The following is a 15,385-nucleotide window of genomic DNA, read 5'->3' as shown; positions in this document are numbered from 1 at the left end:
ACATCAGCTTTAAGAATTACTTACATTCAAAGAAAATTAAGCTCTCAGATTCTACCCCTGTATCACACTCCCCACCTCATTCTTTAAAATCACCCGTTTCTTGAAAACGTGGGCTTTTCACTCCACATGTCAGGTGCTGACCCCCTACTTTTCATCATGAACAGGCAGTAGGTGAAGTAGATGAGCAAAAGAAGAGCATAAATAAACTGTTTTTAAAAATGAGAATAAGCAGTGGATTTGGGGAAAGGGTGCAGTAGCGGGTTATCTCCAATTCACTAGACCATCCCATCTGATGCACTTCAGAAGTGTTTCCCACCCCGCGGGGAGATGAGAGGGTTATCACCGCCATTTCACAGATGCGGAGTTTCATCCAGCTGTGTAACGCGCGAAGGGAAGTCAAGCGGAGTCTGGGGGCTACATCTGAAGCCTACCCCAAGGCTTCCACTAACCGCACTGGGACTTTATTTACTGAAGTTGAACCAAAAATTCACAACAGAACTGGCAAAACATAACAATGGATTTGTTCTCATCAACTTAACATCTGGTTTCTGAATTAACATGGAAGGAGTTATAATTATTAAACCAGAGTAATCACAACAAATAGCAAGAGCTCCCTGTCTCCAGAGTGACTGACTCTATTTCCTACAAGTTACTGCTTTTTGCTCGCATCCATTTATCACTTTTTTTTTTTTTTTTTAACAAATTGTAAACACTCTCAATTCAATCTCAAGAGATCTGTGTTTCTTGTTTTTATTGATCAGCACGGTCAACTGGCTCAGTTCTGTGCGTCAGAATTTCATACACTGTAAAATGCCTCAGTACAATATGAATTTCAGGTACAGTTACCATATATATGGTCCCACACATACAGTTGTTCTCCTTCTGGATGAAAAAGCAAACATTCCTTGGTAATCTGGTTTGGACAAGTTTTAAATTATAAAACAAAATCTCATGAGAAATAAAATATCCCAGTCCTCAAACATCATCTGCTCAATGTGTAACATTCATCTAATCTGCAGCTTTTTCTCAATTAGAGAATAAATTTCCCTCAACGTTTTATGTCATGTACAAGCTGAAATTGTTCCCCTGAACAGTAGGTCAATATCCTATAAAAATGGATAAATGAAACCTTCTTCAAAAGTAGTTTTCTGAAAGAATCAGAGATATTAAAACTGTTGGCAAAAATTCTTCCTTTATTTCTTGTGTCTCAAAAACTGTTCTCATTTACACAAGCAGAACTGAAACCAGTGGTGAAGATGGATTATACTATCAAGATTTCCAAAATAAGGAGGTATGCTTATTAAACTGTGAATTAAATTAACAACAGAATTCAAGAAACTGGAATTTACCCCATTGCAAAAAAACTACATTATTTCGATGGAAATTTTAACCTCATCCTTGCTCGAGTGATAGAGCAGGATGGCAGTTCAACCAGGTCTTTGTACAAATTTCAGCGCTTGGGTTAAATGAAGCGGAAAGATTGGACTTGCTTCCCCTTCCCACACAATTCATGCTCGACAAATCATTGGTTTTCACTTCCCGGTGCACCGCGGGTCTGTCCCAACTTGTTCGCTTACAACAACCAACACTGGTAGGGCAGATCACGCCTTTCCCTCTTACTCATTCCACCTAGTCTTCTGCCCTTTCAACTAAATATATTTACTTTCTACTAATCGTCTTTTTTCCCCAATCTCATTTCAGAACAGATTGTTTCTTCTCTATCTGACCTTTTTTAATTAGACTTAATAATCCAAGAAAATACCTCTTAGCACGAGTGGGCAGGAAATGCTATATCTAGATGAAAACATTTGCTTGGACAGAAAAAAAAGGGATTAAAACACAAAAGTGTGTGCAAAAAGCATAAAAAATGGAATTAAAGTATTTGCTCTGATGGTGCAGTTGTACGGGCATCATGAAATCTCCAATTTATTTCCCAAATTCCAATCACTCAACTGGAGATACTCTGTTTAAGTTCGCCACCGGGCTGAGACAGCATGAAAACGATAGATACACAGATGCAGCCAAGAATCCCTAAACGAACATCCCGGCTTTTTTCTCACTTGGTTCTGCTTCCCAATTTTTTCCCAATTATTTCTGAGCCAGATCAAGTTCACCACGCAGGCTGCACGAACGTCTCTCTTCCTTTCCCCATTTCCTTTTTAGTTTTAAACTAACAGACTGACATAGCTCCCCTCCTCTGTTAAAAGGCTGTGTTTATCCCCAGTTTAACATAATTCTTTTTTTTTGTAAAATTAATCTCCAGCACGCTCAACGGAAGTTTTCCACATGTTCTACTTGGATGAGCGTGTATTAGTTAGTGGGTCCTATTTTTAGCTGTTTTGCCTTACTTTACAGTTTATTTCCTTAAATAGCAATCTGGATATCGACATAGAGCTACGCAGATGAAAAATAAAACATATTCCCTGTTTCACATACATTTAGGGCCATGGAATTTTAAGTTTATAAATAGGAATATCTGAATTGAGAAGGAGTGAAACTTAGCATCATAAGGTTAAACTAAAAATTTAAAAATTCGATTATTATGACTTGGCAACTTATACAGATTTTTTTCATGGGAAATCAATCCACTTAATCTTACATTTTTTTTAACGATGGAGCTGCAGCAGCTGCTACAGAATTTACTGGTAATTTTAATTATACTGTAAGCTTTTTTCTGAATCCCCTTTAAAGTTGAGGCACCTCAACTGAGGTGGACAGGATCTCCCTCTGGAGGCCTTCAGAGGCATCTTCCTCTCTCTCCTGACAAGGTAGGAAACTTCACTTGGTTGCACAACAGGTTGGCTCCTGCATGCAAACTCAGCCTAAAGATGCTCATTCTCTCCTTCCCATTCCGCATCACCCATATACTGACCGGTATTTCACTCCCCTGTCAGCTATGCTGATGCAACCTGGATCAATGAAATGATTGAGGCAAAATAAAAATTTATTTTATTTTTAAAAGTTATTTTAAGCCCAGATTTTGTGAAAAATCTCATTTTCAGAGCGAACCATAAAACTGCACCAGTGTAACTAAGAGGAGCAAATGGCAACACCAAAAAAAAAAAAAAAAAAAGAGCCATAGGAGACCAGCGGGGGAATCATAAATTTCTTAACAGGGTTTCATTTCTGAATGGTGATACCCATGGTGAATAGAATCAGCACAGCTTCACCATACTGGTAGTTTGAGTGCGAAACACTGCAATGAAGACACAAAAGAAGAAGAGTTTGCAAAACCTCACTTCAAATCAGAGGAATGTGCAATTCCTAGTGGTTTTGCAAAGCTCTGCCCAAACCAGGGAAAAATGGTAAGCTTTCTCATTAAAGTATCCTGTTCAGTGAAGTTGAGATGAGGGAAAATCAGATAGTATTTTCAAACTGTTAGCAAGCCACATAACCCCATTAGTTAACAACACTGGAGTAACTTCTTCTGCAAGGCAGATATATCAAACACAGGACCAGGAGGAGCTCCATCGTATAACGGAGCTTGCTGGTTTTCAGAGCTTTGATACAAGTTTGAATTAACTGAAATCCCCTTCCACAAACAATACAATGCATTTACTTCTGCACTTTTCTGATGGGTTCGTTTCAGGTTTTCCCCTTCTTTTCCTTATCTGCATTTTCACTCTACATCCTAGCAAGTTAATCTTCCATAACCACCTAAGCATCCCAGTGACAACTCTTGCACTTAATCTACCTTAATCTTTGAGAAATCGGTGATATCATCTATATGATAATATATAACAAGATATGATAATATAAAATAACCCCCTTCTCCTGTGCAGATACTTCCATGCTGCCAGTAACTTCCAGAACATCCTCACTGACTCTAAACGGGCTTCCCTTTTTTATAGTACTTTTTTAGTATTTAAGTGGGAAATTTACATAGTCAAGACTGAGACTGGAATTTTTGGTTTTTTTTACGTAATTTTATGTTTAGTATTTCACAGCTTTTTTAGTAGAACCTTTTAATGAAATGAACAATTTAAAGAATTTAAACAAACAATTTTATCTTAAACAATTTAAGATATTGTTGATGATGGTGATATCCAGAGCACACTTCTGCTTCACAGCAATGCAGACAGTGCAATATGGATTATAATAGAAGCATCAATAAATCAAACCTATTATATTGTTTAATACTATACAATGCTAAAAGTTACCATTTAATAGTCACATCTAAAAGTAACTTAAGTAAAAGAAGAAAGCAGCTGTGTGTTCAACAGGCAAGTGTTATCTTGCTTCTTTGTGCTTTGAAAATAAGGTATTTTAAACTATCTATCTATTTATCTACTAGGACATATCAGGAAGTATTCAGCAACACGATATAATGCTCTCCTTGATAGGTTCTAAATACCTGGTCCCGCAACGTAGTTATTTTAGTAAAGTAAGATTCCAAAGTATCAGTCTTTTGAGAAAAAGCTGCAGGAGGAAGCTGATGATCTAACTGTTGCCAAAATGTCTTTTTTTTAAATTGTCATTATAATTAAGAAAATTAGCATGAAGGCAGTCACAAACCACTGAGCATTTCTCTTGTAGTAACTCATTATGCAATGTTTTACACTAAGTGTTCGTAACTAATCATTTTCATCTTCACAGAAATGGGGATTAAAACTAGGATAATATTTTTGTACCTCCAGCAGCAACACAAAATCGTAAGTTCGATTCCTGCACGGCAATATTCTGGATCATTACTATTGTCAGTGAATATGAAAAGTTTGAGAAGAAAACATTATGAGGAAGGGGGGAAGATGGTTTCAGGTACATGACATTTATATACCTCAAATTAAAGAAAATTTAAGAAGACACAAAGAACTAGGTATCCACTGCATAATATTAAAATAAACCAGTTACAAAAACCAGCATACATCACAAAGAGAGAGACAGCGGTAGATTAATTTAAAAAAGTATAATAAAAAATTAAAATAAACAAAAGATAAAGCATGAATAGACACAAGACCAGAAAGAGCTGAAAAACACTGAAAGTAACGTGATTTCCTCCAATATACTGATGATTATAAAACAAATCTATTTTAGAAGAAATGATGCTCACTGCACAAGTTTACTGAACTTAAATGCAACTGCTGAAATTAGCTCAGTTAAAATCCATCATTCTTAGACACATTTGCCTTTACATAGAAATCTGGTTTTACAGATACACACTTATAGTTCGCAAGCTTAATTTTCTTACAATACTTACTGCTTCACTGATTCTCTAGAATTACGTCTTCGACAAAACCCAGAGTCTAGTCTAACATTTATTTCCCAGGATTTTCCTCACAAATCTGCTAAATGCAAGATTTCGAGTATGTACTGTGGCTATTCTGCCTCTCAAGGTTTTTATATGCCACTGCCCTCAGTCAGATTTATTACTCCCCACATAATCTAATATAGAAAGAATTCACCCGATTGGCTAAACGGCACAGCGAAATGTTTCTATATAAAGCAATATTTTCAGCTTCCAGTTTGGGATGTTCCATGAGCACGACACTTTGAAGGAAAAGAAAATTTCCATCTATGAGTAAATAGAAAGCTACACTCCAAATATTTTCAGCTATCTGAGATATTTTTAAACATCTGCGTTTCTTATCAGCATCGGTGCGGTTCAAACTGGAGAGAAACGTGAGACTGAACCAGTGCGGAGCTCCAAGGAGGGAGCAGCCTCCTTCTGCTCCTCCTTGCTGCCTGCCCAGGGTCAGGTAAGAGACAGGGGCTATGAAGAGAAGAAATGAAACACAAAAAAGAAAGCACCCCTGCTCATCTCCCAGCACCTTTCATGTTCACACAAAAGCTTTCTTGCCATGGATGACCTCTATGCTATGGGTAATTTAAGGACTGAAATATGAAAGGCACGAGTGATACAGGTGGGAACCCAAAATACAGAACCAGGGCAGTGCGGGGGAGAGAGAGTGACAGAAAGAAAAAAGGGGGGTGGATGCAATGGCACAGGTGATTGAAGTGCAAAAGCAGTGGAGTGAAGGATGGGGGAGAAAAGCATGGAAGAAACATGAAGAAGTGGAAATATCAAAACCTTTACTGAACAAAAGTCCTCTGCCTCCCAAGGTCACCTCAACCAGTTGACACCTGACACTTTGACCCGTCTACACATCCTAAAAACTTCTACTAACATCTTCATATTTTAAAAAATCATTTTTCCTTGTCTAAAACAGCAGTTGATTAAAGCGATCTTCTAATAAAGAAAAAATCAGCTATTTATATTCCAGCATCAAAGACCTGCACTTGCCTTTGTTCTCATTAAATGCACCTCACCTACACATATTTTCTATATACTTATCTATAAGAGAAGTGAAACGGCTTAGGTGTTCATTACAAGATGCATTCTCCCTGTTTTGCGAGCATCCTTTTTTAATGCCTATCATACAGTGTGTGTGCACTCCTGCAAAAGTCAGCTGAACTCCTAAGTCTTGTGTAAATTCAATCCATCAATATACTTAGTGAATGAAAATACAATTCTCTTTCCCATGCTATTTTGATTCCTACTTCCCATGAAGATAGTAACAAAATCAATCACGAAACGCTTGACGCTTTGTACTTGTACACAGCAGTCTTAAACTGGTAGAACTGCCCTACCAAAAGTCATTTTCACGTAGCGAAAAAGGGCATGGGAAAGATTAGATCTGTGAGATTTGCCTTGAACAGCAAGTGAAACCATGAGCATTCAGTGAGTTATTTGTGAGTGAATTGTTCTTGCTATCCAAATACACAGCTACCTTGTTCAAGCTCTTATTTAACCTGCCCTTCTAAGGTAATTAATACAGCATTTCACCAGGTGACCTAAATGCTAGGTAGGACTCGGTAACTCCCTCCCTACCGAGGGAGCAGAGCAGATCACCTCTAGGTATCTGGAGAAATTATGTACGTTACAGCAGAAGAGAATGAATGCACTCCAGAATGGCTAATGCACACCCGAAAAATAAATTACTGGGAAGAGGGAGGAGAAGGAATGCAGTAATATCCTACAGAAACCTCTGGCATCAACAGCAAACTACTCCATCAGGCTCCGTCTTAGCAAGTCCCATTGCCGACTGATTGTCGTGTGAATAAAGTAAAATCTGACCAGATAACAGAAAGTGATAAAAAAGAAAAGGGACGCCCAAAAGATGAGAGGGAAATGGGATGAATTGCTTTGGAGAGGCACCTTTTTCTTTCCACTGGCTACAGAGGGAGTTTGGGCGACAAGGTAGATGACTAAACTTGGAATCAGTAAAATGAAGTGGCAGGAATCTCACCTTACCTACTCCTTTCAGAGGTTATAAAAAAAGTTATTATACTCACAATACGAAAGCTACATTTCCCTCTATTATCCCCTGTTAGATGTATGCATTGCACAATTTTTATGTAAAACAATTTGGTTCAGCATAGTAGTTTTTTAATTAATTTTTCATATAGCTTTTCCAACAATCTATTTTCGCCTCAAAAAGCACTACGGTTTTATATTCAGACTGATGGTTAAAAGCATTTCAGATGACAGATATAATCTATATTTATTTGCATCATAAAGCAGTTTCTTGAAGGCAAAGCATGATAAAAGGAATATGAATTTTCTAATAAAAGAGGTATTAATATTTGTATTTATGAAATTATAAGTATTTAAAAGTAATTAATTATTCAAAGATTGCTTGAGAAATGTTGCACGGACATGATATGTGGACGATGGGAACCTAAGTGGCAAGAAGACCCAGCTAGATAATTATATTGATATCAAAACCAAAAGATCCCTTTCCCTCAAAAAAAGCTCCATAGTTTAGACTCTTTTTCCATGTTGTTTGTAACAAAACAGATGAAGATCAGTCCATTATTACCAGACTCTGTTCCAGATACATCTGTTGTACCTCAACTCTGAAGTTTATTAGTTCATGACTTTATTAGAGAAGCCTAGGAGTAACCAGGTAAATGGAATGTAGTTCATTAGCAGCTCTGAACAGAATACACGCTAATTCAGTGTTGCAACATGCAAAGTGAATGGAATTAGGGAAAGCAATTTTAGATAATAGAATATAAAGTATTTAAAATTTAATTAAGTTGCTTCCAGACTCCATCAGAGAAAAGACAGACAGACAGAATCAGCTACAGAGTTAATTATCCCTCTTTTAGATCTTTCTAGTGAAATAGCCTGTTCTATTGATAAATTGATTCACCAAACTAATACTGAGGTTTAAAATGAAGAAGTTCATTGAACTGCTGAATTATGGCCACGTACAGTTTTTTCTGAGAAAACCTATGGTACTGGCTTTGATAAAATTGTTCGACACAATAGCTACAAAGTGTTAAAAAAAAAATAAAGGTGGTGCGATCATTAAAAATATGCATCTTATTTCAAGATCATCCATGAAGTTTTATTGCCATCCAGTCCTTGCAACCATTGACACATTCACTGGGAAAAAATGCTGGACACTGCCAAGGTATATTGTTTATTGGCACAGAGACCAAGCACTCAAATGAGTAGTTCCATCAGGTATGTATTCAGCATAAACCAAGCATCATTCACAATGAAATGATGTAACAAATGTAAAAGCAAGAAGAAAAAGAAGCTGTGAAAGAGAAGCAAGTGTGGTGCTCCCAGTAATGTGGGGATGGGAGGAGATTTCTAGGACACTAACTCCGGGCACAGCAATAAAATACCGATTGCGGGGTCCGCCACTGTTTCTTGAATCTTTTTTTTTTTTTTTGTCGCTGTCAAAGGGTGGCTGGCACCCGCTCTCGACAGGTGCAGGAACGCCGTGGACGATGCCAGTCCAGCCTTGCTGACTCACTGTGGCAGGTGCTGCCCATCAATTCCCCCCCCTCCAAAAAGGGAAGGTGACCCCCTCCAGCTATGCCACCCATAGCCGAGAAACAGAGAGAAACCTTAAGTGGCTGGCGGACACCCAGCCAACATGCTGCATCCACAGGCCGTTCTCCAAGGTCACCTTCTTGAAAACCCACTGACAGTTTTTGTACATCCTTTTCTTCCGGTTAAATACGTGCGATAAGAAAAGGCGTCTGTGGATGCATAACCAGGACTGCAGACATTTCACAAGCCCCACAGTAAAGAACCACTTCAACAACTGAGCTTTCAAAAAGGATAGCCAGTTCTTATCCTGGTACAGCAAAACATTTAATTCTGCTGCCTTTGTTTGTAAAATCAAAGTTCTCTTAGAGGCAACTATGCTCACGTAACAGAAGTGGTCTTTTTTTAATTGGTTTTCCAATTAATTGGTTTCCAAGGCTTTCCTCATTTTCTGCAAGGATAAATGGGCCATATTCTCTATCATACCCAAGATTTTGCTCAGAATAAGAACTTCCATTTACTTCATTCACTAAACTCATAAGAAGCTGTTCCCGAGACAGGATTAAAGCTTCAGGGTTTGAATCACCGGGGCAGATCTACTGAGGTCTTTTGCTGGAAGTCTGGGAGCTCAAAACAAAACAGACACCATCCCGACACCCTTCCCAGCATGAAGTCTTTTGATCTTCCTCCCATGGAGCAGTTCAGAAGCTCCACAATGAGGCAATGATGACCTCTCTTTATTCCACGCCAAAACCCACATACATTTGGCTACCTCTCCCCTTCCCAAGGGCTTCTAGCCTGCCTCCAGCTTCTCTCACAAATCATCAGATAAGCCAGGCTTGTCCATGCCCTGATGGGAAAACAGACGGTCCTTCCATGTAATGGCTTTGTAACAGCCTCTCCAGACATGCTGTTCACTCTTTTGGAGAATGGTTTCTCTCTAGAAGGGGATCCAGGTGGTCCTTAGGGACTCCTGAGTTTGTCAAGAGCTGCTTCCTCTTGCCTGGGAATGGAAAAGCTTTTGATCTTAGCCTAAATAGTCATAAACTACGATTTGGTGGTGTGACAGAGCCATCAGCCAGCCGGCCTCTGCCTTCTTTCCCTTTAGGTGGCCATAGCAAAAGGCATCAAACAACTCTGAACCCTGGAACTAATACTTTATTATAACATGTAATATACCTATAAATAGTGAAAATTCAGAACTGCCAAGTGAAACACTTAAAAGCTTTGCACACAAACCTCCCCCTAACTACCTACAACCTTAGACGCCAAGTCTCTGCTTTGTAGACCAGCAATTCTCACCACTTTCCTCAATTGAACATGTTCTTCAGAAGCCCCTCTGGGCTTCTAAGAAGTCTCTCCTTCCATCTCCTTCCATCACTTCTATGGCTCCCTGTTCTCCTGCAAATTCCCAAAAGCTAAAGGTACCAACTCCCCCTCCCTCCCTCCCCTCTCCTTGCCAGAGAGGAAGAGGCAGAAAATGGTAAGCAAGCTGTCTTCTACCCTGTTTCCCACACTCCCATTCATCTGAAGAAAAAATAGACAACATTTGTACAGGTAACTATGAATAAATCAATTTAAATACTTCTACCATCTGTCATAGTGATTCTTGTTTCCTAAAGCACAAATGATCTGAAAACCTGGTATGAGGTATAGCTGGCTCTTCTTGGAGGTCCAGAAACTACTCGTGAGAACAGAGTAGAGAGTATGCAGAAGAGGTGTTAAGATGGATGTTAAGTCTCCCAAAGCGGTAAGGCTTGTACCTTCGTTTTCACAGCAATCAAAATATCAGCTCCTAAGAAATCACTGCCTTCTGGCAGCCTATATATTAGCAGGATGTGTATATTGGCCTCGTCCTTGAATTCAGATTTCCGTTTAAGAGAAAATAAAGTTACCCAGGCCCTTTGTTTTATTCTCCAACTTCTGCTCTGTTCATGACAACAGACTGCTTTAAACACCATCAGATTTTGAAGAGCATTCAGCATCAACAATTCCCATTTAGGCATGTAAATAAGTCACTTTGGATTTGCCGGATGCTGAGTGCTCTTGAAGAGCTGCCCCATCTACTACTTCTGTACCACTTCATGTACCACTCACTGGATTTAAAGATGACATTGATAGACAGACAGTGCACTCACTACTCAGAAGTAACTTTGATCATTAGGCACACAGGGAGAACGGTTCTGTCGTGGTACAAAAATGCATTTCGTAATGATGCACTCTCCCTCGCACCTCTGAACTTAAGTGTTTAAATTGCATGCTTTGTATAGATGTCAATACTGAAAATAAAACAAACTTCCCAAGTACCCTCATTTTTCAAACACTTGCACAATTCATCCTAGGTTGTAGCAGGTGACCATGGAGCAGAGACTCCCTCTTCTCTCAGTGCACATGGATACATGTGTTCTAATTTTGCTCGTTTGATACTTTCTTGATACTAAAACACTTGGGAGAAGCTATTATTGAATGGCTGAAAGGAATATGCCATGATTAAACTTGCACAGCTTTTGCTTCCAGGCCTTTCATTAGGAAGGTAAGAATTCATATTCTTCTGAAAACTACAGAGGAGGCATGGACATTCCCAGTTGTTGTCATGGATACAGCTGCCGAGAAAAATGTCATTGTACCCCTGCAGATAAATGCACGTGCCAACTGCTTGGAATACGCAGTGGCAAAACCACTGCAGATGTTAAACATTCTCACATGGCCATCAGGTTCCCCTCGAAATCTGCACTAAATACAAAAAAAAAAAAAAAAAAGAGAAGTTATTTTTAAACATAAATGTTATGGCGTGAAGGAAGAAAAGGCGAGGCGGTTTAAAAAAAAAAAATGTTGGCACTTTCATAGTTCATGATGTCATGGAGGAAAAAATATTATGGAACAATAGTATGAGTAAAGGATCAAGTGTCAGCCCAACTTCGAGTTATCTGGATTTTGTCAGTGTGTGTTATAACAGTATTGTTAACTACAATAACTGTATTTCTTAGGTCAATGGACAATTAAAAAAACAAACAAATAAAAAAAAGCAACAAACACACACTGGAAAATTCTGAACTGGGGAAGCTCTGATCCTGATTAGACCATCTCATAGTGTCGGCATTTTTACTTGGACTAGGGCACTTCAAATCTCTTTCTGCTTCAGCTTTACATTAACTATTTACTGGGGAATCAAATCACAAAAAATGAAGAGGCTGAAAACATGAGACTGTTCTTCCTCATACCATTTTCCATATCCACTGATCTGGGTCCTTGAATGAAGTAAGGCAGTTACCAGGATGCTCCTGGAGTTTTGCACACTGGTTAGCTGTATTTCATTGCACCATGCAGGTGGGAAAAAGCAAATAATGTCCCTACAGAGAGTAGGCAAGGTTTTGGATTCTCCTCTCCTGGTAAAGTGGAAGCACACAACTCCCTCTGCCTCCTCATGCAATCCTTCACATACCGTGCCCCTAAATAAGCACAGAGAGAAGCGAAGGCAGGCTGCTCCAGGGCAATCGCTACCTTGAGCCAGTGAAGCACCAAGGGCTGGTTAGGGTCTGGAAAGGTGAGTTTCATGGTGAGGCACACAAAGACAAACAAGACAAGACTGGCTCCCTGCGTGCAAAAAGAAGCCTTCAGCAGCCTGGAAGAAATCATCCCAAACTGAGGAGCTAATTCACCACTGTGCAAAGCCCGAAGAAATAAGGAAGCAGAACTGAGCACCCTGTTATAAATCTCTCCTCGTAAGTATTTTGGGACAGGCCTAAACAATACAATGCCGTGTTTTGCAGAGATATGTGAGCTATCGCTAAATGAAGCACGCTGGAACTGGAAGCAAGATAGCCGCTTTAGCATGATGTAACACCCCAGCTAATCAGATCCGTTAGGAACAAAGCCCGAGAGGGCTGCATGGGATCCAGAAGGCAAGAAAGTTCATTTGGGGCCAGCTAGGGCACCTCAGCACAGCACTACTGTCCTCCAGATAGACACTGCCTTGATGTATCAGCTGAAGATGTAAAGCATGACATGATAAAAATAATAGTAATTATCATCCTCATCACAGGAATAGGCACAGTTTCACTGGAAAAGTAGTTGTGAAGTACATGCTGTAAAAAAGAAAGGTGAGAACATACAATTACACCCCAAAATGTTGGGTTTTTTACCAAAGCTGGAAGGGAACTCCTCCATATGACACACGAGCAGGCAGAGCACGGATCCTGCCTTAGCACAGATTCCTACACTGCTGCTTTCACAACAGGTCATGATGTTTATCCCAGCCAAAAAAATAGCTGTTGATGGGCGTTCTGCCATATCTGATCATCACTATGGCCCAGCACCCTACCCTGGTGTCCACTGCAACACAAAAGTCCTTTGAAGCTATCCAGTTGTTTTAGATAAGAAAAGCCACAAGAACAGAAAACAACTTTAAACAGCTCACTCATGGCAGCCATCCCCCCTTCCCACCACTGCAACCACCAGACCTCACAGGCATTTGACATAATGGCTAAGTGGTATGCAATTTGACTAAAGAAAAAAATTAAAAGGCATTTTGAACAACTGTTCAATAGATTCTATAGTACCCATCTCAGCTTAGGAGTTGTAACGTACTCCTCAGGAATTAAAACGTTTTCTGAAGAATCCCCAAGCTCATTTGGGAGGGGAAACAAAAAAAGAAGAAAAAGAAAAGAAAAAAAGAATCTGGCTGTTCTAGTTTGACAGATAGGCTTTAAAATACAAGTTCATAATAAGTTCACATAAGTACAGATAATTATGGCATGAGAATACACATTTGAGAACACAGATGCCTTGCAAAATGAAAATTTCATAATAGTTACAGAAGGGCTTCCAGTACCTGCATCCGCATCCCGGTCCTTTGATCCCACTAGCCTACTGTGCCTTCCACATTTGTGTAGCAGACACTTAGGGAAATAAATGTCTTTCTTTAAATTAAAATAAGTTCTTATCCTCAGAAGACATACAAGGCTTAGACCATCATCATTTCACTCCTGAAAGATGGAAAGGGCTAGCTGGATTTTTAAGAAGACAGGCAGTCATGTTTTACTATTTGGACTCCAATAGCAGCAATTAAAAATATACTCTTAACTGAAATGATATCATGAATTCATGGGTAGGGACCCACCTGGAAAACAAAAAATGTAGTGCCTCAGGAGCTACAGATTGCAGAAAAATAATGAACTATTTCATAGGCTGAATGCTGCCCTCCAGGCAACATCCTCCCTTTTAAGATCCACCCACAGAATTAAGTATGTCCCATAAGCATCACTAGTTTCCAGGAGAAAAGCTGTTACAAAGCCATTGTGACAGGCAATACCTGATACGGTGCTAGAGATGGAACACCCACAGGTCACCTTACTGACCAAGCCACTCCACAATATTTCTAGGCGCACACGTGCAGCTGCCAGCATAATCTACAGGCACTTAAATCCTGTTTCTTGTTTGCTGTAAACTTCCTCAGCGTCACCGGCTTACTATGAATGCAGAAGATTAGGTGTGCACTAAGCATAGTGCACAAAGCACTAAAATCACACACACTCTCTCTCCTACTCCAGAGATACTCCTTATTTCTTTACATCTGGTTCTCTGTCCAGAGCAGGAGCTTACACACAAGTGAATCAAGTACTACGTCCTTCCTTGCTGATGCACTAAACACTCTCTCCTCCACTGAGCCTTCATTTAAGCCTCTGTTGACTGTGACGACACATGAAGACACCCTAGAAGGTACAACAGTTCTATTTGTTGGCAACATGATGCCCACATCCAGGCAAAAAAAAAAAAAAGAGAAAAAAAAAGACTTAGAGGTCACTGAAAGAGACAGTCAAGCTAAGCATTCACTGGGATGTGTAGTTCCAGGTCTCAAAGACATTGCCCAAAAAGCTGTTCCCAAGTTACTCTGGAAACAATCCTCTACCTCTGCTTTGATCTAGCTTCAGAAGGAAGCTGTCCCACGCGTTACACTCCATGTAAACTGTTCTGATGAAACGGCCTGGCTGCCCTCTCTATCCTTCACTCTCTTCCGCGGAAGCTGTTAGGAACACTAAGCATATCCATCCCCATTGTCCAAATCCCAGGACGCTGACATTTCAAATCGTACTCTTCTCTATGCAACTTGTGAAAATAACAAAGAAGATAAAAACCTCCCACCAATGCTCAGGCAGCTGCTTGTCTATATGCAATGAACCTGGCACAGGTTGCCAAGAGACTGCAATGATGAGCAGCATTTATTCTTGAATACTCTCAAATGGGCTTTAACTATATATAAAAAATATATATTATAAGCAATAAAACATCAAGACCACATTCTTGCTTCAGTTTAGAATTAGTTTTTATAGCCTATATATAAAAGGAGATCGTTGTAATGGACATGCTATGATGTTCTTAACTGGAACTACATAAACAGTGCTTCTATAACAGGCACTACTCTGAACTTTGTCAGGGAACTGCCTGAACTTCAGGCTTCAGGCCTGGCACTGCTTTTCCTGAATTTTAAACCCGAAAGAAACATCTGTAAAGATGAGAACAGCCAAGCTATACACAATGGTTAAGAATAAATAAATAAACAAATAAAATAATAGTCTGAGAATAAGCAATTTTCAGATA

At 39.5% G+C, this 15,385-nt stretch overlaps 1 protein-coding gene across 9 annotated transcripts in view; it reads right to left on the bottom strand.

The window, feature by feature from the left end:
* The window catches only part of DGKH (diacylglycerol kinase eta), a 176,572-nt gene that overhangs the window by 140,630 nt on the left and 20,557 nt on the right, over positions 1-15,385 (bottom strand). The window lies entirely within an intron of this gene.

The sequence above is a fragment of the Ciconia boyciana genome, chromosome 1, assembly GCF_034638445.1.
Source record: "Ciconia boyciana chromosome 1, ASM3463844v1, whole genome shotgun sequence".
NCBI lineage: Eukaryota > Metazoa > Chordata > Aves > Ciconiiformes > Ciconiidae > Ciconia > Ciconia boyciana.
Note: the sequence above shows the minus strand (reverse complement) of the source record. Positions and strands in the feature narration are given on the sequence as shown.